The 10069-nt window shown below is 37.9% G+C and overlaps 2 long non-coding RNA genes across 2 annotated transcripts; one reads left to right on the top strand and one right to left on the bottom strand.

Moving 5' to 3' along the window:
• Positions 1-1857: 1857 nt before the first annotated feature.
• On the top strand, positions 1858-7829 carry LOC136264154 (uncharacterized). The gene is made up of 4 exons (XR_010704984.1): positions 1858-2047; positions 2381-2442; positions 3056-3127; positions 4306-7829. It is a non-coding gene; the product is annotated as an uncharacterized lncRNA (long non-coding RNA).
• LOC136264153 (uncharacterized) lies at positions 7260-9775 on the bottom strand. The gene is made up of 2 exons (XR_010704983.1): positions 8540-9775; positions 7260-7661 (listed from the first exon to the last, which is right to left on the bottom strand). It is a non-coding gene; the product is annotated as an uncharacterized lncRNA (long non-coding RNA).
• Between the last annotated feature and the right edge of the window lie 294 nt (positions 9776-10069).

Below are 10069 nucleotides of genomic sequence, written 5' to 3'. Positions count from 1 at the left end.
AATACAAACTGTATTTAAGATTTTTTCAAGGTGGTTACCTGATTTTGTAGTGAGTTATAGCTGGGAGTGCAGCTCCCATGCAGCCTCTGACAGACTATGGACATTAAAATGCTTACCCTTGTTATGTCTTAATGTACTTTTAGGATTTAACATTACAATGATAGTAGCTACGTATACACTTCCTTACCTTGTTCCCTTTTATTTTGTATATTTGTGCTGCTAAAATAAGATAGCCTTCCTGCTGTAAGTGCAAAAGTTAAAATTTTAGAGGGGGTTTCCAGAACCCCAGGGAAACCACCCTAACTATGCCCCTGTGAGTTGTACATTATGCATGTAAATAAAGCAAAGAGTAAATCATATGTTTATTTATTACCATATAAGGATCTTTCCCACTGACAAATACTGGTTTCCACTACACCATCAGTGTTTACATGTAAAAGATCTATCCAGAAGATTATTACAATGGAGCCCGTTAATCAAATGTGGATACCTGTATAATCTATAGTATGTATGCGTTTGAGCTGAATCCTCAAAAACATTTAATAACTCATGAATGCAATTACACATGATCTTGAAATTTGGCTCATTTTTAGTGCTGCTTGACCCACTAAAATGATTTCAAAATCTTTTTGTTCAAATGTTCTGCCCTGAAGCCAAATTGCTCATTGCCGATTAATATGCTGTTGGTATTTAAATGTTCTACAGTGTGGTGATATATAATAAGTTCTAATATCTTGCAACAAACTGATGTCTGACATAATATTCAAAATTTTCACCGTACATTTCATATGGGGAAGCCATAAACTGCAGTGTTCGTTGCAGCTCTTTCCCAAACCTGTAATGGAGCCAAATTGCACGTTGACACCTTGGCTGTCAGCACTAATCATCTAGTTGGCTGAAATGTTTACTCTCTTGAGAAAAAAATCCACTTTTAATTTTTAGCTATTTTTCAGGATCCAGCTCAACTTGTACATACTATAGACACTTAGTAATGGTCCCAAAGTATCCTTTAGCATGTAAACTGACCTGGATTATTTGGATAATCAGGACACGTACAGTTAGTCCCAAGGTGTCCTTAATATGCAGGTCGATTGAATAATGATAACAACAGTCAGTACTCAGTGCTAATGGCCATTGAATTGTGATAGTGGTAATCAGTTCTGACAGTAGGGATTAGAGTTGCAACAGATTGTGTAGCTAAATAGGTGCTCAGGAATGGAGTACTGATCTTGTTTGAACTGACCTCACTAGCTACTGACAACACTCATTGCATGCAATCAAGGATCCAGTATGGAGCTGTACTGAACAATCTCTTCTTTCTGATTTATACCTTGATTTTATGCATGGCTAGTACAAGTGTACCGTGTAATCAGTTGCAACTGCAATGCTTCAACAGGTGATAAATCAGTGAAAACACTTGAATCATATTATTTTTTTAAATGATGACAAGCCCTGGGTGCCTCAGTCACAGTTGGTGGAAAAGAATTCCATGAACTACTACTAGGCAGGCATACTTGGAGGCATAGGGAGCAAATAGGCAAAGGAATTGAGATACTGTTCCTGTTCTGTGTCTTGTTATGTATGTATGTTGAGGGAAGCACCCTTGTATAGGCTATGCCTTTTGATGCCACCCTGTCATTTAGACAAATTAAATAAATAAATAAATACTCTAATAGAGCAGTCACATAAAATAGAGCACCACCTGAAAATTAAATCAATGCTTATTTTGACGCTTACGCTGATGATCTATATCTTGCAGTCATACCTCCTCCTTTTCTGGATCCGGCCGGAACATCCAGAATCTGTCCAGAATCCAAGCCAAAAAAGCGCCCGCAATTTTAATTTAAATAAGAAGCGTTTACCGGTATAAAATGCAATTCTTAATAAAGCGCACCAACATAATAGCTTCTGACCGAGTTTCTGCCTCGACTTCTGCTGTACGCGTTTCTGAAGGAACCGGAAGGAACCTGGCGGCTTTATTAACAAGACTACTAGTAAGACGGTGAGATCAGTGTCTTAGGTTGCCGAGAGTCTCGGAGAGAGTATGGTGAGTATTCTGAGCACAATAAACTGATATGACCCCTGAATGCTGAAAGATTAGTTTATTGAAAAACCAAACCCATGGTGTTTACACACGTGACTATAGGACCCAGTTTGCGAGAATAACTGAAATCTTTACCTCCTTTACACAAAAGATACTCTGTACGACACTGGTTATGCTTCCACATATGTTTCGTGGTCAGGCCGGACCCCACATTTATCAAAATCATTTCAGCCATAGCACTACAGTACCGATATTGTACTACTTGTTATTAATACAGTGCACACATTTGTACCGCATAAGAAAGGAAATGTACTGAGTGTGTAACTTCATCCATAGGTGAAACTTGTAAGATGACATTAGTGGAGTCACTATGAGATTCTAATATCATTCCACCTCTGGTAAGAAGTACATGATGTTTAATATTCGTAATGACGCCTGCTCTAGCTAATATGTCAATATGATCATTTATGAGCCACTCCTATGTATTGACAGGTGGCAGGTACACAAATGACTCATTTTGAGATTACCAAGTTGGCTGTTTAGACAGGTGACCTTATTACACAGTAGAGCAGGTGGCTATGCATACCGTATAGCCTAAATATTTCGAGGTTGAGCAATGTTGCTAAAAATAAAAAAATGCGTATTTGCAAACACTCCCAAAATGTATTGAGTTCTAAACATTTCAATGCTAAAATTATTGCTGATAACCCCAAAACCGCAAAATCAGCAAAAATTTTCCCTCTTGAAATATTTAGGCTATATGGTACATTAGGCAAACCACTTTGTACACAAATGACTTATTTGGGGATTATCAAGTTGGTAGGTGACCTTATTACATAGAGAGGGCCTCAATGTACATGTATTATTGTTGTATTGGTGTAGTTCCAAGTGTCACAAGCATTTTTTTGTAAGTTTTCCATACATATCCCCATTTATCCATAATGTACATGTGATGTCCATCTCCAAGTGGTGATATATGTACTTCAGTACATTTGGTATCATATTGTTTAGTTATATTTGGTGAGGATATTGCATTTGGTGGAGTATTTGGATGTACTGATGATGGTCTGAGGGAGAAGTATGGTGAGTGACATTGCACCTTTGTGTGTGTGTGTTGTAGTATGTTCAAAGTTACTTATAGGCCACTTCAACTAAATCTTTTGTTTCTCAGACTGAAACTAGTTGAAAAGTGGGTCAGTAGGTATAAATAAAATAATTATAGGTGGTAATAATTTTTTAAAACTGAAGTTATGGCAACACGTGTAACTACGTCGTTAGATAACAAACTATTAGCTATGGTTAGTACATCTAAGTGACCAAACGTCCATACATAGTCTGCTTTTACAACTCTTCTTGTAATAACCAAGCTCGTCCCACTCAAAGCAGATATGAATAGCCAACAATACATCTATGCCACAAACTGACGTGATCGAACATGTGATCTTTAAAAATGAACAAAACATTTCATTTACAAATTTTATGGGTTGGTTGGGCCCGAGAAACAAGAAATTTAGTTGAAGTGGCCATAATGTACTTTATAGCTTAGCTTTATCAATTACAGTTCCTGTATTATGAGTTGTTTTGTTTCCTTAAGCAAGAATCTGTATCACATTGTTCCAGTCTACTTCTCTAATCCAGAATACCTAGCTATAATCTGACATTTTTTTGTATACCAAAAAGACCTTTTCTATGTAATATATATTACCTCAATAATCCGACATCTTTGCTAATCCGACACAATTTTCTTATCCCAATGAGCGTCGGATTATAGAAGTTCACTGTATCTAACTGTAAAATCCTTGTAGCCTTTTGTCAACTGGGAAAGCAAATGCCCAACTGTCCTTGTCTTGCTCAGTGGTATTGGGTGGAACTGTGGATTCTGCAGCCTCCGTCTGTGAGACTTGGACAGTTCTCCCACGTGTTACTATGTATTAGGAGGATTTACCTGCACAGACTTGAGTGCCTGAGTGGTGCATAGGCAATCAGGGCATCCCATGCCAGTGTGCTGGTATATTGGGTTGGCAGTAACTGTGTTTGACACAGCTCTGTGTGTGTGTGTGTGTGTGTGTTTGTGTGTGTGTGTGTGTGTGTGTGTGTGTGTGTGTGTGTGTGTGTGTGTGTGTGTGTGTGTGTGTGTGTGTGTGTGTGTGTGTGTGTGTGTGTGTGTACTGTACATTGTGAACTCTGTGTGGTGCACACATGTTCTTGCTCATGTGCTCTCCAACACATTCTTGTCATGTCACCACTATTTGTTACTACAGAGTATTCAAGTCACCACTGTGTGAACAAGTTATTATGGGTTTTGGTATTGGTGCCACCACAGCTGGGATTGTCACTGTCACTGAGATCCAGTTTTCTGACTACATCTTCCCAGGCAAGTGACATGTTCTTGTACGATTGTGTGGGGTGGGCTTGTGGATGGGATGGATGGTGTTGTTATTTGTAACCACCAAATGATCCTGTGTACTGTGAAATTACACAAGTGGATATTAAACAATCATGTGGTAGTGTTATATGGCATAAAAGAAATCATTAACCCATTGCCAGCTGAATTCCTGGTGACTACTAGCTGAATCGCCGAATTGCATCATATTACCCTTACCATACACAGAACTACTTAGTAACCGCACATCTAAATCCTCGCTATGAAATAAGGAACTCAATTGTGTTGTTTTTGTTTACATAATACTAACCAACCGCAATGAGTTATTACTTGGCAAAGTCTAAACATTGGTAAAAACCATCCCAAACAGACAACGGAATCTCAACTAACTATCTACAAAAGTACAAAGGTGCCTTACACTCCACAGAACTATTCTATACAGTTTAATTACAGTGCGATCCATTCCACAGCTGGTTTCTTCGTGATTTGTCCCGTTTTTGCTGGTGCGCATTTGTATCTGCACTTATTACCACCATGCCACGTCTGGGATAAAGCAGCCGACTGTTGACTTTACCTGTCTCCATCGATGCATAACGCTTTCTTTGTTATTTACAACTTGTTTTCAACTCAAAGAACAATTTCTTTCGCCTATTATGAAAGGTTGTAAACACTTTACGCTATTGCATAACAAACGTGCACTAGTGCTGGGAAGGATCCTTTTATCCCAGAAACGGGACCCCTATAGGCATGTCCACTTTAGCACTAGCGCATCTCACTATTACACATGCACTAAACAGTTTATAGCAAAGCTAGATTTATTTCCTGCACAATTTATAATGCCGTGCCACCATATGGCGGCTACTGCTATTAATGGGATAAGGCACCTTATATACCACCCTACATGTGTGTGTGTGTGTGGTCATGTGTGTGTGTGTGTGGTCATGTGTGTGTGTGTGTGTGTGGTCATGTGTGTGATTCAGTGCAATGGCAGAAAATTCTCTTGTATACTTGATACCACAGTGAGGACATGGTGTGAATACTTTGTACACCCAATCACGACACATTTAAAGCAGCTGTATGCTAACTTCTCATCTGGTACTGTAGTCTGGTGCATAATATGTAACTAGCTGTGTGATAATAATGATAATGCGATTATCGTGATACCTACCATAAATCAGGAAAAATTTGTTGTCTAAAAGTTTTTGGCGCTGGTTGTATCGACGAAAACTAAAACGACGAATTATTTTTACCTAGGTATACGAATAATTTGCGCATGCAAATACTTATTCTGTCACTTTTTTCGTTGAATATGCCAGTGACGAAAATATGTTGCATCAAAATTTTAGTAGACGTAAATTTTCTACACTGAAATTTTCCTGATTTACGGTATGTCATTAAGATAATAGTAAATGACTACTTACAAGAGTACCATCTGCCTGCATGCTTTTAATATACATAGTAAAGAAGGCAGTCACTTGGAGGACTTTCTTACAGACCTTTTAAAGAGTCTGCCCTGCACAGTATGGTCAACCTGATATTCCATTCATAGTGATTGTTCTATTAGAGTGATTGTGATTCTAGTGGAGCTTTTAATGATTGTATTATGTTTTGCCAGTTCTGTGTCAGTACTGCACATTTTGTGTTAAACGTTAGCAGCAGAAGGTTGTTTTTCTGGTGTTGCTTTTTTCATAGTCCCTGTTTGAAGATTTGTGCTTTTTGATAATTAGTGTTACCTTCTACGTAACTGGTGTAAAATATGTTGATACATTCCATTCATTGTTGATACATACATCATTAGAACACTGGTAGTTGTGATATACACACATTAATGCTTTGGCCATGTTGGTTTTGTGTGTACAATAGTCAGATACAGTCATCACAATGTTTTGGATCATAGAAGTTTGGATTTTCTTGTCCAATAATGTCACAGCCTTGTTTTCCTTCATGACAGCTTGGCAGTATTAGTTAGACATAACCAAGCCCATATATGGGACTCCAAACCAGGACCTATAAGCCCTGCAAGGTGCAAAAGAGCATTTAATTAGTAAAACACACCTTGGTTGAATTTTTGTAACCACCATTATATACCTTATAAAAAACCAATAATTGGATCTAATTTGTGGTGTGTTGGGGCTTTAGTGACTAAGATATGTTATGGCTTCTTGATAAAATTGTGACCCAATTTTTGTAAATGAGCACGATTTTGTCGAAACAAATCCAAAAGTAATAATGGGATAGATATGGTGATGAAGAATGCTACATCTTGAAGTGCTCTGAAGTCACTATGGAGTTGCACTTACAGATGATACAAAGATACCAGCTAAGTGTAATAACCAATGAAACCATGTTAATACACTAATGCAATAAAAATTCACTACAGTGTCCAGAGACTGTTAGTTAAAGAATTTTTTGCTGGCTAGCTGTCTATGTAACTGATTCCTCCAGCCAGCCAAGCATAACTCAACTCTGGTTGAGGCTACAGGCTTGATTTTTTCACTATTTGAAGTCGCTTCAGCCCAACTACAGCAGCAACAAAGCATGCGTCATGGACTAGCCTTTCTCCTCCTTTTGTCCCATTTCTTTATTCACTGCTGTGATGGTGTTGATTCGCAGTAGCTAATGTGTAGTAGCTTCAGTGAAGCTGATTGTCTTGAGAATTTTCTGTTAATTTCTGTAGTGACTGAATTGATTGGTGAGGCGCTTCTTGTACTGTTCTTTGTTTGTAATGCTGTGTAATTGGTTGAACAGAGCTGAAAACGAAACGAAATGACAAGAACGCTTTCCAGTAATGGGTGCGTTTTGTGTCTGTCCAGTGCCACTCTTTCCTTTACGTTGGTTTCACCAAGTCATAAATTATGTTACAAAAAAGTAAACAAGCAACTGTAAAAAAATTGTGTGTGAGTAGGGATTATAGAAATAAAAAGCATGAAAGGAGATCATCTACACCTACGGCTGTGTTAGTGGACATTTAATCACAGTTTTGTAATGATGTAACAGTTTCTTCGTCCATGCCCAATTCTTAGCTATATTTCTCTTGACCTCCTGGTAGGCACCTAGACGGAGCAGTATAAGGATGGTAGCATAGTTCTTTATGATTGGAAAACTGGTGACTAAACTGTAGTCATTCTCTTGTGTTATTGTTTGACTAGCTACTATCATCCTCATTTGGTTGACAGGAGCATTAATCCTCTTCTCGATCAACTGCTTTAGTCCCAGTATTGTCAATGATTGTAACTATATGATTAAGTGGACACACTTGAAATAGAACATTGAAGTAAATACACTAGAGATAGAGATAACATTGCATTGACACACTAAACCAATGGAGACTGAAAATATTAGAGTCCTTAAAGGTTCTATATACAGAGTACTTCATTAAAATGTTCTCAGATTATCTCTAAATGTACACTCTATATAATAGTTAGACGTCAAGAACCAGGGTTCTACGGGATTTAGAAAACTCGAAGGCCCTGGGCTGTAGCGCCTGAGCGCAGCGAGGGCGCTACTAAGGGCCTGAGGGTTTTCTAAATCCTGTAGAACCCAGTGGTTCTTGACGTCTAACTTATTTAGACTACAACTCGTTATTGTACCTTGAGTTGACAGCTGCTTGTAAATAGGAAATGTATGGCTAATTACTAGAAACAAGCCCTCTACACCTCCCTACATGGCGGGACCACAACGTGGCTGTTGCTACCCGTTTAAACGCCCATGCGTTGCCAATGTTACAGGCGCGTGCTATGTATCGAAGTACTGGACTCAGCGAGTGGACTACAACTCATTGTTGCTGTTGTTGTGCCTTGATAGCTGCTTGTAAGCAAGTAATGTAGTGTTGATTAGTACAAACAAGCCCATTACACCTCCCTCTAGTTCAGTACGGCTGTTACTAGCCATTTAAATGCCCATGCGTTGCCAATGTTACAGGCGCGTAATTATCGTGTTTCGTATCGCCTCAGAGCGTGGTCTCTATTGGACATGACCGTGGCTCTACGAGATTTAGAGACCACGTTTTCAGCCAATCAAATTTCAGTATCAAACTTGTTGTAGTCTAATATTATCTAGATCATAATTATATCATGTATTGTATGTAGTTTCACTGTTAATAGTTCACTAACCTGATTATAGGTGATGTTCAGGGTGAAGCTCTTGCTTTTGCTGCTCTGTACAAATAATGTCATAACCATGATGGAAAATAACTTGTGAATCTAATGACTTTACATTTTATTAGTTAACTACTATGACATCATCTTCATGGGAAAATCTTATAAATTGATCTGTGGTAATGCATGGCTTCATTTTATCAGCTGAATGAAATTCAAATAAATTTGTTTTAGATTACGATTTGATTATGGTCTCTAAACCCATAGTGTACCACGCTCTCTGGAGACCATGCTGTAAGACAATACAAAACACAGCAGCTACATGTCTCTAACATGGGCAATTTTAAATGGACAGTAACAACCACACCAGCTTGTTTGTACTTATCAGCATTATTACAAGGAGCTGTCAAGGGACAGCAGTGAGGTGTAGTCCAATTAGTTATACTTATTTGAAACATAACACAGCAAGCACACCTGGCCTGTAACATTAGCAATGCATGGGCATTTAACTTTAAAGGGATAGCAACAGCTATTAGAGAGTGCTTGTTTCTACTACTTGACAATACTTTATAAGCAGTGTTGAGGGTAACACTATAAGCAGTGTTGAGGGTAACATGTTATGTGGTAACAAAGTAATATAACGAAATACGCTATAAAGACAGGTAATATAACTCAAATTATTTTACTTACAAACGTAATGTGTTACCTAGGTAATGAAGTTACTGTAACAAGTGTAATAATACGTAATATTATTACTACAAGTAACAAAGTTACTAATCTCATTAGTAATCCACTGAGTAATGCCAAGCCACAAAAGCGTACTGAATGAGCTTATTTGCCAGCTTCTTACTTATGACCAAGATTTGCACAGTGTCTAACAGTGCAATCATGTCACGTGATAAGGAGATCCAAAACAGTGTTAAGGATGATCCCAAAATAAGCATTGTGACGTAAGGGTGCTACTACAGGACAGGGTCTAAGGGCAACTTAATTCTATTAGACATAGCTTGTAACATAATAACTACAAGAAATGTAGTAGTGCATGTACCTGATACACCATCCTCTAATAATTTAGTTAAGACTTATGTTGCAGGAAGGAGAACAGGTGGCATTTAGATCCCTGGGAAGGAGCTATCAAAATTTAGTGCTGGAGTTGCAATCCTGTAAAGTAAATTCCCATATAAGGTATTTGCTAGTTCAAGGAGTACATCATGTGAAGTTGTACACAAGTCAGGTAGACTAGTAGTTTCTATTTTCAGTTTAATGTGGGTATCACCCAAAGACATGTATCAGTTCTACAGTATGAATAACATTCACAGTTTCGTTTCTTTTGACACCTGCTATCTATAGCCATAAAATTAAATTAAACTTATATAAATTTATGGGTGTTTGTTGGCTAAAAAAGCAGGAAATAAGAACATCTTTTTATTACACATTTGCTTTTGTAAAAGTGCATACGTGTACCTAGCTAGCTACTATACACTGCTGTTTGTGCAGCTTATTAGACTAAATTATTTACTGCATGAATAATATAGAAGCTAAAAC

This window comes from Dysidea avara, chromosome 8 (genome assembly GCF_963678975.1).
Source record: "Dysidea avara chromosome 8, odDysAvar1.4, whole genome shotgun sequence".
Taxonomy (NCBI): domain Eukaryota; kingdom Metazoa; phylum Porifera; class Demospongiae; order Dictyoceratida; family Dysideidae; genus Dysidea; species Dysidea avara.
Note: the sequence above shows the minus strand (reverse complement) of the source record. Positions and strands in the feature narration are given on the sequence as shown.